Source organism: Corvus cornix, chromosome 3, assembly GCF_000738735.6.
Source record: "Corvus cornix cornix isolate S_Up_H32 chromosome 3, ASM73873v5, whole genome shotgun sequence".
NCBI classification, from domain to species: Eukaryota; Metazoa; Chordata; class Aves; order Passeriformes; family Corvidae; genus Corvus; species Corvus cornix.
Window position 1 is genome coordinate 77383065 of NC_047056.1, and position 18308 is coordinate 77401372.

The following is an 18308-nucleotide window of genomic DNA, read 5'->3' on the forward strand; positions in this document are numbered from 1 at the left end:
CTCATCTTTCGGCACACGGGGATAGTCTGTTCCTGTGCCCTCAAGATCTCTGTTTTGAAGCACACCCATCTCTCCTGAACTCCTTTGTTTTCTGCACAGCTGGGCAGTTACACTTCCTTTTCCTCTTTTTTTTCTCCTTTTTTTCTTTTCTGTGCTGCCTTCCAGCTGCATTTTTTCTCACAAGCATATCACAACCCATTTATGCAATGAGGCTTATGGATACGATGGCTTGATATTCACTCTATAAAAAAGCGAAGGCATCAGCACAGTTATATACAATGCAGAGCAGCATCTTCAGCTTCAGCCTACCCTTCCTGTCTCTTGTCTTTCTGGTGCATCTCCGCCATGTGCTATGTAAGTCATGCAGCCAGTTCTTTAAAACAAGTACTTCACCTACAGAAGTAAAAGGGTGGAAAAGTCCTATATGGAAAAAGGTGCATTAGCCCAAGAGCCATCATAGCCAAACAAGTAACTCAGTGCAGAAGTACTAACTTAAGTCAGTAAGTATCTTTGAACATTTAGTTCTTAGTGCAAGAGACTACCCAATAGAAGTTTAACCCTGCTGTGGAGGAAAGTAGACTGGTGTAACTGCTGTCCTTGGACAGAGAGATACACAGTCAACAGGGAACTTGCAGACCTTAGCTGTCAAACTTTGCTGGGTCTGTCAGACAAAGAAAAGATTCCTAAGCAAGAGCCTCACTCTTGCTGATTTAGGATTTCAGGTTTGTTCTAATTTAGTGGTAATCTACAGCAGCAGTAGTGTGTGGTGTATCTGTGATAAGAAGACTTTCTCTGTGAGTCTGTGGCAATTCCTGTTTCCTTTTTTGTCCTTTTTAAGTTATAATTTCTATTTCTTCAAGCTCACCCAAACCCACAGTTAAGCTAGCACATATGATTTACATGTATATACAACATTTCTGCACTCAATAAAAGGACATGTAGGTCAGTTTTTAGCATTTTAACATTAGTATAAAATATATGCTGATTGATACAAGTTTCAGAATGATGATTTATTTTTCAGCTTTTACTTTGGTCTTCTTTTTCCTTCAGTCCCACAGCCTGAGAGATAGCCTCTAACACAGAAATGAACATTATGCAGCATGCAACACAGTCGTCACCACGTTTATGCAAACAATAATTGTATGAGGTGACAGAAGGAAGCATGAGGAGACAAGAAGAGATAAGAAAAGGACAAAGACTTCCTGTGTTTGACTCTATCCTCATCCCATATACTAGAAATTCTTTGTTTTCGGCTTTTGAAATGTCTCTCAAGATGAATATGTATTAGTGAACAAGACAGCAATTAATACTAATAAATATGAATAAATAATACCAGGATAGAGATTATGAAAAATAATTATATTTTAGTTCTCTAAGAAGCAACTATAGTAATAGAACAAATCCATCACTTGTTTAAATGTGGACAACTTGCCAGCCAAGATATCCATGACTAAAACTTATCTTTTTTAGTGCACCATAATGTTAGTGCAATGTTTTACTAGAGAGACTGAAAACATTAATCTCTTTTTGATGTATTTAGTTAAAGGCCATATTCAGTGTACCTCTTCCTCTAGTGATAACTTCTGTCTAATATACATACCTTTTTTTTATCATCTTCTATTGCTAGGATAAACACCAGCTTGTCCGCTGACTAAAACTGTCCATGTGAACTCTCACTCTTTGTATATCTCAACTAATTTTGCTGCTGGTAAAATGTAATCCTTATTTTTCCACATCCAGCTGTTCCTCATTTTTCTCCATATATCTTGGTGACTCTTCCATGGTTTTTTTCTTATTGGAAGCAAACAAAAATTCATTGATTTTTGAGGAGAGGATACAACAATTTTGCACACATTAGGGGCACCTGCTCAGACACATACAACTCCTTTTATAATATTCATTATTTCTTTGAAAGTCTCAGATGGCAGAAAAACACATGAGCTATTATTTTTATTTCTGAGTATTTGGGAGGCACTCATGCACTCCAGTGAAGAGAACTACTTAAGTACCTGGGCATAGAGATGATCCCATCAGCCTCTCCAGCAATTCAAGCCTCTCCCCTGGTGATGAATAACACCACCAGTTAAGAACAGTACATAAAAATGAGATTTATTCTTTTGTCTATGATCATGATTAAAGTAGAAGGGTATTTTTTCCTAAGACTATTAGTTACATCTTTCTGCCTGCAAGTCACATCTCTGAAGCAATTACTTATTGACATATAAGTCTAAATTCTAAGTATATCTTCTACTCATACCCTTTGTGACCCTCCAGCAGCCTGCTGTGTATTAAGAAACTCTGAATCTGAACAGAAGAAATAAGTAAGTCCTTCTCCCCTTTATCCCCTGTACAATGATGTTTTTCTCTCTGTTGAAAGGTCTCTGCTACATCTCAAAGTTGCATGCCTCATCCATCTCAAAATGATTCATCTTTCTTTAAGAAGGTTGATCAAATACCTAGATGACTTTTTCTTAAGTTTTTCTCTTTTAAAAATAAAATGCTTATGTACAGATTTTTTTTTCCTGGAATTGAAATTAGCCAGGATCACAAAGTATATTAGAAAAAAGAAAGGTAAAACCAAAAACGTTTCAAAGATGTAATGTAGCATCCTATTTAACTGAGAAAATGTCACAACAGAACTGCTGGTGTTCTCACGACTAGATAAAGTCTGAGGATATTTAAGAAAGAAGAAAAGCTCTGAAATACTGCAGAAAGTACTTGTCTTCTCTACAACCTCTCTTGATCTTCTGTACAACAACCACTGAAAGTTTGGGACAGGAGCCAAGCGGTGGCATTCCCCTGAGGGAGATGAGACAGCAGGATTTCTACAAAAAAAATTGAATTACTGATTTAAAAGTTGCTAACTCTAACATGAATTAAAAAAAAAAAGGAGTGTTCCCAATAGCATTTGAGACAAAATATTCAGAAGAGCAATGAATATGCACAACATTTTGGAGGAAATGGCTGAGCCAGCAAACACCAACATACACTGCTTCACAGTAAATGGGTTCCAGAGACTGCCGTGCTTTTTGCATTCATTCAGTGACAGATCAGTCTAGAGAATGGTAGCATCTGGATGAGGGCAGATGGCTAAACTGTCAAATAATGACATTTTACAAATTTCAGCAGTCTAAGCGCAATATGGTTCCAGTCCCAAAGGCAGACAGGTAAACAATGGTGCAGAAGTTATAGCACTAGCACATAAGATTATTGATTATAATTATTCTAGGGGAAAGAATTCTTCTCAGAAGATTAGGTTGAAAGGAAGATTGAGAAATCTCTCAGAAAGAATTAGGTGACATCTCCCCTGTTTTGTTCATCCATCTATTTTGCTACATTTTCACCTCAAATGAGCTTCTTGTGATGTGCTAAAATAACTTAAACTTTTCAGGGTAAAGATGTTCAAATCCACCATTTTTCTGCAATTCATCTTTCATTGTTAAATTTTTTACTGGGTTTCAGAAATTCACCACTGAGTCAGGGACAGCCTTTAAGAGAAATCTTTGCCCTTACAACCAGAATGCACTGGGATCCAAAAAAATCTTGTCTTTATTGTTCGGAAGAGAAAAATCATTCACAAAAATACCAGAAAATAGTGGCTGATCCTGTGGAGAGAAACTAAAACATCTTTCCACTCAGTTGAACTTACATAGAAGCAAACTTTAAAGTTTTGAATAGCCCCACCTAAATCTGTGTAAAATCAAACTTCTGTAAAGAACAAGGAAAAAGCCTTTTTTTTTTTTTTTGTGGTAACTGGCATGTCTTTTGAAAGTGAAGTCAAAATATGGACAAGTTAAGAGAGGATTCTTCCATTTTATGTTGGCATTTCTGTTCCTTTTTTAGAGAGTTTGCAGCAAGGTACCTTAGCAATAAAAAGTGAACCATAACCTGTAGTTCATGGCGTCATTCTTGAAGAGTAAGTGAAGAGTCTGAGCCGAAATTTTTATATCTGTCAACAAACAGTGTCACCATTAGCTATGCAGTCACGTGAGTGACAGTGAAGCCTTACAGAAGTGACTGAGGGGTTCTTCTTCCTCTGTGGTCCTTTCTCCTTTGTTTAATGTGCACTTGTTCCCCAGCCCATTATATGCTGGAAAGTGGAGTTTTGGAGATTGCCAATCTGTCACCTGCCTTTTTAAACATCTGGTTACCATGCTCATACAAGCCCTTCCCCTGAGAACAAGCAGAGACCTGCGAAGGGGAGATAGGCAGGCAGACAGACAGGCCTATCAAAAGAGAAAGGGCTGTAGGGGAGGGAAAGAAAAGAGCTATTCTGCTGGAAATATTAATAATATTACAAATATAAAGTTTTCATCTTCTCATTAAACTCCTACACATAAATTTCTGTGCTTTACAGTGCTTGACAGATGTGATAAAATTACATGGATGGTGTGAATTAGCTGAAGTTCAATGTAAATAAAACCAAAGCAATATTGACTGGCAAGGGAAAGACTTTAAAAGACCAAAGAGTAAAGGTATCTGGTTTTTTAAATTGTATCTTATTATTGTATGGCTCTTAATGAGCATTTCATACTAGATTCACTCTTTTCTGAGTTCATGCTTGGCAACAGTAACTCAGAAGCTATTACTATTACTCTCAGATACTTCTTTTACCATTTTTATTGACACAGTGAAAATACTGAAGATATCTTTAGGAAAGATAATTCTGCTTGGATATATCACAGCAATATCCATAGCTTTGCCATCTGCAGAACAGAATTACCTAATCTTGGTGTGTGTTGACCACTGTAGTTGAATGATGTCAATTCATGTATCAATGCATATGCTATTAATTATGTAATAGTTTAGAGACAGAGCGCTAGTTGTGAATTAAGTTACATTAAACAGTGAGCAATGTTTTTTCCCTTCATAGTTATGTTTTCATTCTTGACACATGAACTACAACTTCCAATGTTAAAGCCACAGTTTTCTCAAGAAAACCCTATTTCTTAGGAATTTCACTTTCTCAGTAGAATCGCTATTGTCTAAAATGGGACTTGAACTTCCAGATTTACTTTGATAGTACAGATAACCAGAGGGCAGAAGCTTAGATGATATAACTCTACCTCAGCTGTATACAGCTGAGCAAACCCCACACTGTCTGGTTTTTGCAACAGGGAATCAGGTTTCTTTTTCAGGTACACAAATTCAGATTTAGCTGTCTATAAACGATGGATTTGAGTTATCTGTTTCTTCAAAAGAATTAGGGTAAGGCTCTACAGCATATATCCAGCATATATCCATAAATGACTTTGCTTGTATTAACGACGAGTCATTTGGTGAGCATAGTATATATGGCATGGTGTGCATGCATGTTTTAACTATGATGGTAACAGTACTGCCTTATGCAGTATCATGGATTTTGAGAAGAGTTGTCCTGGCTATTCATGGAAGAGCCATTGAATATGCTGTCAGACATGTCTACAGTGTGCTTGTTCTCATAAGGACTTCTAATATTGATTACAGAATCTTCTGTCTCCTGTGGTGAGCGCTAAAATTTCAAAGCCATCATTCCAAGCCTAAATTCTGAAGTAACATTGATCATGATCATGCTTTGTATGCTCTGTGAATAATCACACTGGTAAGGTAATGTTACAGCTTGTTTCACATTTTACTGATTTTCTTAGTCTAAAATCTCTATATTTTGTTTCTTATTTCTAAATTAATTTACAACCTCCATTTAGGGAAGGTATATAAGCAATTTCTTTTTTACAGACCAAAGGAAAATAATACTGACAAAGAAACCAAAGAGTGATTTAATACATCCCCTTGCCAAAAAGAGAGTAAACTATAGCTGAAGTACTAAATACCACCATTTGTCTAAACTTTTGTTAAAGCCTTGCATGACAGAAATTCCATAACCTGGAACCCATTACCCAAGGTAATATATTTCTACAGTCAACTACCCTTACTTCTGTTACCTGTCCTAAATGTCACTAGCTGTAATTTAAGCCCTCATGGACCTCTTACTTCAATTAGAAGTGGGATTCAACTATCTCTATAGATAGACCTAAAACCAAACTTCGTGAATCACCTTTAAAATCCCTTGCAGACTACAAAGGAATTGAAAACAAAATATGCATACACTGGATATACGTCTTGCATTTCGTGGTTTCACACAGCAAACCAGGGATAAACACCATGGTAGTCAATAGCAGAGTAACTTATTTTCTATGTTACTTTTCCTTAAAATAGAAAGAGATTAAGCTGCTGGTGTATAAATATTTAAGTAAATAAACTGTCATCAACTCAGCAATCAAACTGTGAAAATGTGAAGGTGGGATGAATCCAAAACTACATAGCCATAAGCTAATTCATATTCATAATCTAAAACTTTTCATATTTAAGAGGATTTGGAATATATAAGTGTCCCAGGGAAAACAAATAAGAGAAATATATGCTCCATAAGGATACCAGTCTGTAACATCACAGCAACTGGCTAACAGAAGTATGTATTTTGGGGAATTTTGATGAGGCAGCTAAGTTAGTTATACACAGTACTGAATAATGATATGCCCATGTTAAGGTACAAAAAATAGAAAAACCTTATGAGATCTAGCTTCTGTTTACCAACAACATGACACAAAGGGATCAAATCAAGTTGCAGTTGCACCTTCAAATTTGAAAATTCTCCTAGCAAAGGAGAACTTGCTGCTGTGACACTTATGTGTGAACTTATGGCTTCTCCCCTGGTGTACTACTTTGTGAGGGAGGTCTGATATATTAAAATGTTACTAGAAACTTGTTTAAGCTTTCAAACTTCACTTGAGGTGTCTAGTTCAGAGCAAGCTGAATTGTACACGTTTATTGTTATAAAAAGTTAGGGACAAATAAAAGCAACAAGGGTAGTTGATAGTAGAAATATTACCTAAGGTAGTTTGTGAAATTCCTATCATCATGCAGGACTTTAACAAAAGTTTAGACAAATGGTAGTGTCTATTATTTCATTTATAGTTTACTCTCTTTTTGGCAAGGAGATGCATCTAGACGTCATGCCTCGGGACACAGGAGTGGATCTCCTCCCATCTGGATGGACCTTTTCCCACAATGTATGTCACTATGAGGTCAGCAGAGTACCGTGAAGCGAATTTTACTTGCCCCTAATCACTTAATGGACAGTTGCCAGAGGCATGAAGCTGGTTTGGAAGAAACAGTGGTCCATGAAACAGCTGTCACAAAAATATCAGGTGAAAAACTTCATTAAAAATATCAAGAAAAGAATTACTTTTTTATCATATGTGATAAAACAAATAGAACTTATGTTCATTACCAGAAAACCGTAAAAGAAAATCTAATTCCTTCATTTATTGAAGGAAGCCTGGGTGACCAAAGAACTCTGAATTGCTGGAAGGGGAGACAAGAGGAAGTCATTGATTTAACTTAAACACTATGCAGAACCCATATGAAGAGGTAAATTAAGGACAGGGCTTCATTAATAAGCATTAATTAATCTAATTCAGTATCTTTGTAAGTATTAAAAACAAAAGAATTTATGTGTTTTAGTAATATCTGTCTTTAGACAAGGTGAGTTTATCAAAACAAATAAATATATTAAAAGGATTTAAAGGAATGTAAAAATGTTAAATACTTTATGTGGGTGGGGACTGCTTAAAGCCACTGGGTTTGATGCTTAGAGCAACTGTATACTGCTTACAAAAAAAAGAAGAATTTTTAAAAGAGGACAAAAAACGTTGACAGAAAAAAAGATGAGATGAACAAAGACGGTAGAATTTAAAGCAGAGCCTGTGGGGGGAAAAGGTCTAAACAAGGGAAAGAGAAAAAAAAAAAGGAGCATAAGATTTAGAAAATTAAACTTAAAACCATCACACAACATTCAAGACAAAATAATGGGAAACTCCAAGCAGAGGCATAAAACTAATAATAAATATTTTCCTTAAACATGTTTAAGCCAGAAAGCTTGTCAGTAAGATGACGGATGTGGTCAAGGTGCAAAGAGTCCCCAAGGAAGACAAAGTTGTAGCAGAAATACTAAATAAATTTCTAGTACTTGTCTTCATATTGGAGAGTAACCTATATTGGGGGGATACTATATTAAACTTAAAAGTCAATAGGAGAAGTTTTTGAAGAGGGCGGTTAAATAAACAGTAACAAATTTCTGCGACCCAGCACTATGAAGTCAAGTTCTAAAAGAATACCATATTGGTGAATTATAAACTCTGCTTGCAAGTTAAAATTAAAACTGACTTGCTACCAAAGGAATAAAAAATGCCATAAGGATGAATGTGTGAATCTTCATACCAGTCTGAATTCTTTAGTTAGCAAATTTGTTGAAATTAATATGAAGAATAAAATGAGTAGACATATGGATAAATGTGATATAATTGTGAACTGGGAGCACAGCTCCTGCAGCAGTAAGCTATGCTTCACAAATTATTAATCACATTAAGGAGGATTTCCCAATATTTAAGGACATCATTGCCAGAGATCCTACTCTAAGTCATATAATCCTGAGTAAATGGCTGAGTTCAGCAGTGGGCAGAGACAGGAAGTTGCCTTTCAGACGAAAAAATTAGCCCAAGTGCAGAGCCATGCTGATACATCTTATGAGTCTCATAATGGGGTGAGAAGCTATTCGGCAAAAGCTTGAGGTGCTCGGCATCATATTTTATTGCCTGTTGTAAACAAGATGTCTGTGAAATCAGGACAGTGGTGAGTAAATACAGCAAAGCACTATGAATACCTCTTGTACAGGGACGTATACACAGGCAAACTGGTGCCCATACTTAGAAGAACTAAGTTGTGTAAAATCCACGAAAACCACACAAGCAATCTTAACCACTTGACTCAACCACAACGGCAGGATGTGGCCTCTCAGAGAAACTTTTCAAGAGATCGTTGCATGAAACACACTGTCATTATAGGCAAGCGTGTTATGGGCTACATCAATCCTACCTGGATGAGTTAATGTAAGACATTCAGGAGGCCAGAAGATTATCATGCTAGGGAGCCTTTAGAATAACAGCAGAGAGCAAGGGGGAGTCCAGTGCCTCAGCTGTCCATCAAATAAAAAGCTGGTTTGTTTTTCCAACAGTCAAACTCATTTTCTACTTCTGCATTGAACAAAGGCAGGGCTGCTCAGCAGCCCCAACACCTCCATGGACAACTATTTCATCAGATCTAGAGGAAGTTTCAGAAACTCACTTTGTCTGGTGATTAAACAGCTCAGATTAAAAGGAAAGATACCTGCTCCTTCAAAAAAAAAAAAACAAAACAACTAGGCTTCCATTTTGATTGTTTGTTCTCTTCTGCAGTGTTTGGTGAACCTCTGTGCATTAAATTGACAAAGCAGAGAAAAATTGTGATGATACACCCATAGTCAACAAGCCATCCTTTAAAGAAAAACACTGCTGATAAGACAAACAACTTGTGATGTACTTAATTACAATATTTCATACTCATTTAGCCATCTCCACATCACAGCACTAACAAAGTGGATTTCAACAGGAAGAAAGACTCCTTCCCACAAGCCCAGAGGGCTAATTATAAAATAGCAACCTACTTTTTTTTTGGTAGCATTTTTTTTTCCAGTACAATTTATTGAGCTCATTACCAAGCTGCTTATGAAGTGATTTGAAATGAGGCAACTTTAAAGCATTCTGAAAATCCTTGTACTTAGTCATCTTGACACTTTGTTTGAACTTGAAGCATTAATATGAAATAACTGCAGCAGCCCCAAATTTCTGATTCTATTGTTTGACAGTGCATTTAAAAGCTAAAAGATGATATGATCAAGGAGTTTTAATCAGCACAGTAATTTGTAGGAGTGTCTCAAGTATTCATAACTTTGAAAAGACCAAAGGGACACAAATGTGAGAAATAAGACAGGTATAGTACATGTCAGACTAGAATAACATAGCAATGTGAAACCAGGAGTGCAAGCACTGCTGGAACTGAGGGGGGTTTTATTGCTTTTTACAGGCAAAGACTGAAAATTGAAAGATACACATCAAAGCCACTAAAGAGCTCCACACATTGTACCTCATTAGCCTGATTTTACCTTCTGTAATCATATCATATAATATGTATCTCCAGATTAACCTGCTTGGGGTCAGCAGAAGGGCCATCATAAATATATTTGAAGTGAAGGCTGTGAAGGTTTTCAGAGCGTTAAAAAAATTTATAGAGAGGAGGAGTAAAATCCATGGAAATCTATAGCATATTAAAGTAAAATCTGTGAATAGCTTTGCTTTTCATAGTTCCCCCTACACACTCCCATGTATTAGTGTTTGAACTAATAATCAGAGCCAATGGAAATGTTTCTGTTGAGAGAAAGAGTTTAAGATCATCCTTTGCTCCAACTGCATTCTAATGTTCTGCCTTCATTATTACAAAGCCTTTAAAGGAAAGGGGAAATTATTTGTAAGAAAAAAATGGGCACAAATAATACAAACACTGAATGTATTACATTGTGGTGTCTCCCCAAAAAGGGGAAGCATCCTCAAATGTGGTTTCCAACAAAGAAGGGGCAGATTCCAAACAAATGTGTGCAACAAGGGTATGAAGCTCCCTCCTCCCTCCAGTATTTTTGGGTGTCAGAGAGAGAATGATTCAAACCCTTCGTGGGGTGCGCTCTGAAATGAGATCTCAGCAGAACAGCTTGGAACCTGCAATCCTCAGCAGCTCTCTCAGTATGCTTGATGGCTTCTTATGCACAGCCTTAAACTAATAAGGAAACACCAAGATAGATGCGTTGGTCTGTAAGCTGGAAAGAATTCATTAGCTAAGCAGGATCTAGCCGAGTCATTACTTAGGAGACCCCCCAAGGAATTCCCACGCAGTTTACAGAAATGGTGTAAGGGCCCTGTTTTTCAAACCTGCACAGTTCTGTTAATAAAAGCTGATGCCTGGGGGAAAAAAAGCATAGTCCCTAAAAAGCCAATATATTGGAAAAAAAAAAAAGAAAAAAAAAAGGGAAAAAAAAAGCAAAGTGGAAAGGAATAGGAAACAAATATAAGTGCAATGGCTGGCCAGCTGCAACATTTGCATCTCCCCACCTGTTTAGCTGTTCTCTGGCTGGAGAATTCAGCACTTGATCTGGAAGGTGACTTGAGAAGGAATTTCAAGAATAATGAGGTGCTGCTTTTTTCATCATAATTCCATGTTTTGTAAATGTTTTCACCAACTAGGACAGCAGCTTCCCACTTTAGATTTCTTACAGTAAAGGCACACTATCATGTAGATCAATTTACAATAGCATTTGCTATCTTAATGAGGATTTCAATGAAACTCTGAAACATTGATGGGATGTCAGAGTATGGGTTGTATTTTTGAAGTTGTTTCCTCCTTCCTTGAGAGAGGAGATGAAAGATGTCTATGTTGTGTTAAAGAAACAAGCATATAAAAAAAGACAGGGACAAGAAGATTTCAAGAAAATATTTATTTTTTGTTGCACACTAATTTTTTGTGAGAGCAGATAGAATAGAGGTGATAAACTCATACCTTTTCATTACTGTTCCTTTAATTTGCATCCATGTGAACTTCCATGTGAATGTGATTAAAAGCTGTGACTATCTTTAGTTCAGTAGCTGGAATGAGAGCATTTTTGCCATGTTTTTTCTCATGTCAGTTATAGAATGGTGGTACAATATCAGAAGACCTACAGTGTTGCCAATTATGCCGTTCTGTAGTAAGGAAAAATCAAAGATACTTGTAAATATTTTGTTGTCAGTTCAGTTTCTATGTTTTTCTAAGCAGTATTTAAAGATATGGATTTTTATTTCATAATTCAGGAAAACACAACCTTAACTTTAAGTCTTATTATATTCCTTTTGCCCTCAAAGCAAATGTATGTTTCTTTAGTAATAAATATGACTATTTTTATATTTGTTTTCTGCTTTTAAAGCAAAAAATGTAAACATGAATTAAGTTGCCTATTATATATCTACTTTCTTGCAGAAAGGTTAAAATAGTGCCACAGCTTACACAACACAAATAAATATTTTTATCTTATGGCATAGTTTTAAATGGCTATTATCCTTTGTGAAAGTTACAGCTGGTTTCATTTGTACTCTTTTGTGTGTTTTCCACACTTCAACGTCATATTTAGGACATATTTAGCTCTTTCATTTTACTTCTTAAGGGGACAGCTAGAGTACTTCTCATCACTCAGAGATCCCAGGGAGGAACATGAATCAAATAAGAAGAGGTTATCTTCTGGATATGAGGTATGTCTCCTGATCTTACAAGGGAAGTTTCTGTTTCCATGGGTTATCCACACTTATCTACAGCACTGCTCTTGCTGAAAACCCTTTTTTTTTTTCCAAATGAGGTGTTGCCCAAGTCTAACTCAGAGTGGTAATCTTTCTGCTCCTTTTAATGCTTACTTGATATAGCAAAAGCTTAAGTTTCTCATTGATCTGGTTACTAAGTTTAACTTATTGAGCTGTTGAAAGCATAACCCTGGAGTTAATATATAAAGGTGAAGTGACAGTGAGTTTCCTGCAAGTGTAGCACGCAAATTCTCTGGAGTGCAAAGTACCAGCAGGAGCAGGGCTAGAGACAGCATGAACCAGGTTTGCTCCCACTCGTGTTCCTCTGACAGATATACCAAACGAGGGTAAAAGCACATCCTCAGCTGCTGCCAGTCAAGATAAGGATTTGCTAGTGAGAAGCTGCACTTGAAAAGTTCATGCTCTCCAAAAAAATCTGGGGGTTGTGGCAGTTGGAAAGATTGCAAATGTGGCCAACCAGTGAGAGAGGAGGGGGGGTCAAAGTTTCACTGTGGTTGCAGATGGAAGTATTATCCTGAATAGCTAATATCTGAGAATATAAAATAACCTGTACTATCTTTTTCATTTTTCAGATCAATGACACCTAGCATTTTCTCCCCAGCCTCACGATCATCTGTTTTCACTTTTGACTTTTATGAACTCTGCCTCAGACATTTTAATGAAATTTAGTCATGGCTTTGCTCAGCCTTCAACAACTAACTGACCAGGAGAGCCAAGACTCATTCTTTACAAGCATCATCTCAAGCTGAGGCCAACAGTAAAACTGGGTCTCCTGCCTCCTAAGTAAATGTTCCGGATGCATAGATCCTGTATAAAAGCCGGTCAACAGCACCACCAGCAGCCTGTGAGGTTTGGGCAGAGGTGAATACTGTTAGTGGGCCCTTAGAGCCTGGCAGAGATCTTCAAAGGCAGCCCTAGAGCATGCCTTTCCTAAGGGACATAATCCAGTGCTATGCACTGCTTAAACAGCTGTACACCTGCACATGCACAGTAATAAGACTTCTGTCACTTAATCTAGCTTTCAACTCAATTGTCACTGCCTACAGCTTTGCAAATGCATGAGTAGAATGAACAGAGTTTTTTTATAGCATTCTCTCTGTTTCATATGCCCATGTTCAATATTCAGGGAAGTGCCCATTTTATAATATTAACCAAGATGCTTTGGAAAGTCCCTAGATGAATATCTCTGCCCAAATACCATTTTAAACCTTAACCAGGTAGCAGTCTGAGACATCTAAGAGATTTACCCTACTCATTTACTTTTAAGAATCTGGACCTTAAAATCCTTTTTTCAGATTTAAAGGATTTTACCAACAAAAGAGTACCAGAGTATTATACCACTGATGTGCTGACCAAACGGGAAAATATTAACTTTTTACTGAAATAAAGCATTAATGAAGGGTAAAAGGCACTATATTGGCAGAATAGCTTCTAATTTTTGATTGTTTTCTTTAAATTTTGACTCTGTGTTGGCATAGTATCCTCTTTCTTGCATATCTTCAGCCATGCAGAAGCATGTCTATGTATCCTAGCACAGGATATTTACACTGGCGATGCTGAGTCCTTGTCAAGAAGTCAACCAGGTATTGCAACCTCTACTGGAAAAACTTTTAAATACTCCTAACAATCTCAGCCTAGGCATCTGAGCATAACAGTGACTATAACCAGAGCAAGCTGAGTGGCAGCCATCCCTGGAACCAGGATGCCACAATAATTTAGTTTTGGAACCAGCAGAGCTACATAGGAGAGTTTTGAAGGAGCAGTGAAAGGCACCACAAGTCTGGTTCATTTGAAATCATCTGATCTTCTTTATAGTTAAACATTATATGAAAACTTTTTCAGCTCAGAAAAAAAGGCCGAAGAAATAACTCTCCAGCTGGTTTTTGCTGATAACTAGAAGCACTAGGAGAAAGCTGTAACTGCATTCTCCAGGAATTCCTGACTACTAGCCAAAGCAGCATTCTATATTATATGACTGTAACAAGATTCTTCTTAATAAATTGTAATTCATGCATGAAGACACTCTCACATATGTTTCATAGCTGACCTTGCTTAAAATGCATATCTGTTTTGCAGCTCTTACAGATACCTGATATGAATCTAGAGAAGTACATAATCGTCAGTTTTAGCCATCTAAAGGGCAGGTATTCAGAACTGATGAAAGCAAGTAAAATTATATTACGTCTTCCTGGATCCCTCTTAATACACCAGGTTGTAAAAATTAGAATGGGGCTAAAAGATTGAAGTTTTTGTCTAAGAGAGGCTCCACAAAGTCCTATACAGAAACAATCTTTGAAAGCAGGTTTGCACATAAGTTCAGTTGTGTCATATTCACCAAGTTAACCATTGCCTACTGCTACCTCCTTCCACTAGGAGAAATGACTTTGTGATGCAACCTATTGGCAAGACAAAGATATAGAATAGAATAGAATAGAATAGAATAAAATAAAATAAAATAAAATAAAATATTTCAGTTGGAAGGGACCGTCAATGATTATCTAATCTAACTGCATGGCCAGTTCAAGACTGACAAAAATTTAAAGCAAGTTATTAAGGTCATGGTCCAAATGTCTCTTTAACACTGACAGCTTGGTGTACTGACCACCTCTCTAGGAAGTCTGTTCCAGTGTTTGTACATCCACTTGATAAATAAATGATTTCTAATATCCAGTCTGAACCTTCCCTGGTACAGCTTTGGACTATTCCCATGCTTCTTACTACTGGGATATCCCTATGCCAGGGATTCTCCCTTTCTTCTTCTCCTCCTCAGGAAACTGTAGAGAGGAATGATTTTACCCCTCAGAATTTCTCTCCAAACCAGACAAACCCAAAGTCTTTGCCACTCTTTATAGGACATTGCTTCCAGACCCTGCACCAGTTTTATTGCCCTCCTCTGGACACATTCAAGGACCTTCACATCCTTCTTAACTTGTGGGGCCCAGAACTGCACACGGCACTCAGGTGAAGCTGGGCCACTGCTGAATACAGTGGATTCACCACCTCTTTTGACCAGCTGGTGTTGCTGTGTTTGATGCACCCCAGGATGGAGATTAACCCTCTGGGCTGCTGGGGCTCAGTGCTCACTCACACTGAGCCTGCTGTGGGCAGCATCCCCAGATCCCTTTTCAAGGCTGCTCTCCCACCACTCTTCTCTCAGTCTATACTTGAGCCCAGTGTTGCTCTGTCCTAGATGCAGAATCCAGCATTTGGAGCTGTTAGAGTTCATCCCTTTAATCATAGTCCAGTGCCCCAATCTATCTGGATCCCTCTGCAAAGGCCTCTTGTCCCTCAAGGGAGCCCACAGCACCTCCCAGTTTGTATCATCAGCAAACCTGCTAACAGTGCATTCAACTCCTGCATCCAGATCATTGATAAATACATTGAACAGAACTGAACTGTTCTAGAATTGCACAGTCCTCAAATTGAACCCCAAGGAAATGCACTGTGGACTGTTGTGGACAACCAAATGTCGCCACACTTATTGTGGTAAAAACCTCTTGGAGCCCCAGCTTTCAGTCAATTCCATGCTGTCAACCCACAGCCACGATTGTGAGGAAATCCCTAGACTTCTTTGACAAAGTATTCGTTAACAATCACTTGATTGGTTCTGATGCTTACCTTGATCTCATGATTTTAGAAACCACATCCAAGTTGTCAAAAAACCCAAAATCATTCTAAATAATGAAGTTAATTTTTCTGTCTGCTCTGTAATGGCTCATAAGTTGTGCATTTTTTAATCAGTAATCATTTGTATAATGAGTACAACTCTGTTTGTAGGTCACATAACACCTGCTCAAATGAAGAAATGTACCAGAGGACTGTGTCTTATCTGCCCAGAATTTCACTGATACTTTACAACTCAACTACTATATTTTTCGTGTATCTTTATGAACCAATTTCTATTTCAAAGCCATTTCTCCAACAGTTTAATTAGCAACCAGGTGGAGTTAATTAATTAGGTAGTTAGATGTGAGCCATCGGGAGAAGCTGAAATGAAAAAAGGCTCTGCTGCTTCTTCACTTTCAAAAGAACAAAACCTGCTTCGCAAAAGATCTTTCAAATATCTTTCTGCTTCCTATGGAATTGTCTATGTGCACTGATGAAGTTAAGGATCTATGAACTTTTCCATCATAAACTCATTTTGGAGCTCCTGTGCCTTTTGAGCACTGAAACAATCTATCTCAAGCTGAAACAGTCTACAAGGTCTCAGCTCAAAGGAATTTTTTTACTCAGAGAACAGAGCAGTTGAAAAAAAAATACTTCTGTAGGTATGGCAGGGTGGGTTTTTTTTTTTTTTTTACCATTCTATATAACTCAAAGCCACTCTTTTTTTTTTTTTTTCAAAGATCACATTTTACCACCTCAAAACATAAAGGAACTTAGCATCTTGTGCTTCAATTTAAAAAAAAAAAGAGAGAAAAGAAAATTCAATGGCTGTGCCACTGGTGACACACCTTGAAACTCAATAATTCTTTGTGAGCAGTAACTTTTCCTTTACACATTTAATTGCACAGAAGAGCCATAGGGATCCATGAAGCACACACTGCAGCAATGGGTTACACTAAGGCAGTTTTCCTGAGATAATGTTTTTCAAGCACAGACCAAAACAAATGAATACTGCAAGTACACTAAACTGTTCATCACATAGTAGCCTCTACAACTGATGTTGGGGCTTTTTTGAAAACTAGTAAATAAAAAGGAAAATATTTTTGTGAGGAAGCACTTGGGTAATGAAAAAGTGATCCACAAAGTGTAAGCGATTCTGCTTAAAACAGTCTGAACTTCCCTCCACCAATTTATGGTTCCAGTTCAGACAAGCCTGGAATTGTAAGTATATTTGTTATTCTTTACAGCTACTCACTCTATAAATACTCTTTCATGTCCCAGTGATTTTTCTTCTGGTTCAACAAAATTCTGTTGCATTTCAGTCTTCTCTATTTTTTATTCTCTTCTGTATATTCATGACCTTCTTTACATCTGGTTAGTCCAGTTTAATTCACCAAAAGAGGAGGAACAGCTCACACAGTCATTTTAGGAGTTAGACTCCAAGTATGGATTTTCTGAAACGGTTTTTATTTGTGTCAGTGTCAAGTTTAGGCTTTCAAAAAATTTAAGCGTGTATTTTTTCAGTTATCTCATGTGAAGATACATCCTCTGCTTTATTGCCTCCTTTTCCCACAAAAGCAGACACAAAGTTGGTTGACATCTCAGAATGAGAAGAGGGAGCAGGGTGTATCAGCATATCCCAGGAAACAGTTTTTAATAGTATTTCTGTCTTACTGTTGCCTTGCATGTGCTCCAGGGCAGACCACTTGCTCACTCAAAAGTTTGGGGTTTTTCTCTGTAGCAAAGGGACAATATTCTCATTCCTGATAAACGACTTCAAGAGCTCCAGGACAATATTCTGTGTTATTATCAAATGTTGCTCTTTCTACTCAACTGGGTATATATTTAGAGTGGTTTTTTGAAGCATTTTCACATGATAAGGAAATGTTAAGCATGCAAAACATCTGACTGCAGATGTGCTACTTTATTGTTGCTTTTTCTGGATGCATTCCTGTTTCCTGTCCAGTGTTTTTGCTACACAGGGATGAAATATAGCCTTAGAAATTGTGTCATGGAAAGGAGGAATCATCCAGTTCATACAATCAATCAGAGTTACTGGGTGTAAGAGGATTTCAGAATTCAGTGTTTGATCTCAGTAAGAATAGTATACATCCATTTATTTCACCAGAAACCCACCAGGATTTCACTTAGGAAAAATAGCATTTGATTGTAGAATTTGAACACTCCATAAGCAAAAAAAAAAAAGGAAAAAAAAGAAGGTTAGATTGATAAAAGTATTATTTAGATGTATGAGCTCTCATAAGAATGGGAGCTTACGTGCCTTCATGGGTGTGACTTTTTTGGGTCTGACCCTGTTCCTTCTCCCAACAACCAGACCTAGAAGAACCTGCATGCATGGGGTTGCATTCTTCCACCTTGCCCATATAAAATCCTCTGTAACGATCAAGCACATTTGTAATTAATCTCTAGAGGATTATAGAATCATAGAAT